Source organism: Austrofundulus limnaeus, unplaced genomic scaffold (assembly GCF_001266775.1).
Source record: "Austrofundulus limnaeus strain Quisiro unplaced genomic scaffold, Austrofundulus_limnaeus-1.0 Scaffold127, whole genome shotgun sequence".
Classification (NCBI taxonomy): Eukaryota; Metazoa; Chordata; class Actinopteri; order Cyprinodontiformes; family Rivulidae; genus Austrofundulus; species Austrofundulus limnaeus.
In genome coordinates, this window is record NW_013952529.1 from 866546 (window position 1) to 868087 (window position 1542).

At 33.7% G+C, this 1542-nt stretch overlaps 1 protein-coding gene across 1 annotated transcript in view; it reads right to left on the minus strand.

Moving 5' to 3' along the window:
* Positions 1-1542, minus strand: part of ripor3 (RIPOR family member 3) — a gene marked incomplete at its 5' end in the record, with an annotated part of 31404 nt that overhangs the window by 9015 nt on the left and 20847 nt on the right.

Below are 1542 nucleotides of genomic sequence, written 5' to 3' on the forward strand. Positions count from 1 at the left end.
ACGCTTTACAGCAGACGCTTTACAGCAGACGCTGCGCCAATCCGCCTGTCGATCTCCCGCTCCGTTCTTCCCCCATTCGTGAACAAGATCCCCAGATACTTAAACTCCTTCACTTGAGACAGGGCGACCCCCCTGACCCGGAGAAGGCACTCTGATAATCTGAGATCTGATAATAATTAAATTCATTTGTTCCTTTTTATTCCCTCAGAGTACAAATGCAGCCGTTAGACTTTCTAATATTGTTCCAACATTTAGGATTTCTGCTCGACTTTCCTGATTCTGAGACTCAAATCTGGACTTTCCTTCAGTTTTTATTCATCCTAAAGATGTGAGATCTGTGATCTTGTGTCTTATCTGCTGTCTCCCTCTTGTGTCCGTTTCATGTCCCTGCTCTTTCACCTCAGTCCTCCTCCCCCGTCTGTTGTTGTTGTTGTTGTTGTTGTTGTTGTTGTTGTTGTTGTTGGTAGCAAGTTATTTAACCAACAGGAAACAGTTTGTACAAATCAATGGTGTACGATCTGAACTTTGTAATATTGTATGTGGGGTTCCACAAGGTTCTATATTGAGACCAAAGTTGTTTCTCCTTTATATTAATGACTTGGTAAATGTATCACGGTTGTTTAAATGTGTTTTATTTGCTGATGACGCTACATTTTTTTGCTTGCGGGTAAAAACACAGAACAGATGATGGAAATGGAATTTGTAAAAGTACAGAATTGGTTTAAACATAATAAATTAGCATTAAATTTAGATAAAACAAATTGCATGATATTTATTAATAGAAAGAAAAGAACTGATGTTCTATTTAGAGTAGAAGGTGTTGAGATCTGTAGAGTCAATGAGGTGAAGTTTTTGGGTGTCATCGTTGATGAAAAACTGACGTGGAGACCTCATAAAGAACAAAAATGGCAAAATCTATTGCAGTTCTGTATAAAGTTAAGGAGTTATTTAATGATAAAGCACTATTTATACTATATAATGCAATAATTGTTCCACATTTGATTTATTGTATAGAAGTCTGAGGTAATGCATGTAAAACCATTGCTAATCCTATTTTTATTTTACAAAAAAGAGCCATAAGAATTATCACAAGAAAACATTATTATCACCCTTCAAATGTATTGTTTCATCAATTAAAATTGTTAAAATTTCATGAGTTGGTTGATTATAACACTCTGCAGGTTATGTATAAGGCTCATAAAAATGTGTTGCCTTCAAACCTCAAATCACATTTTGTTAAGAGGGAAAGCTGCTATAATTTGAAGGGATTACAAATGTTTGTTAAACCGAAAATCAGAACAAATTTGAAGGACAGATGCACTTCAGTAAAATGTATAAGACCATGGAATGATCTAGAAAATGATTATAAAAGCATTGGATCAATTAATTCTTTTGAGAAAACGATCAAAGAAAAATTGTTAAAGAATTATGAAATATTTTAATTTGTATTAGTTACTGTTTGAGGAGTTGAATTTTTTGTTTTGTTTTATATTTTGGTTTATCATTGTTTGAAATATTTTTTTAAAAGGAGCAGACATAAGA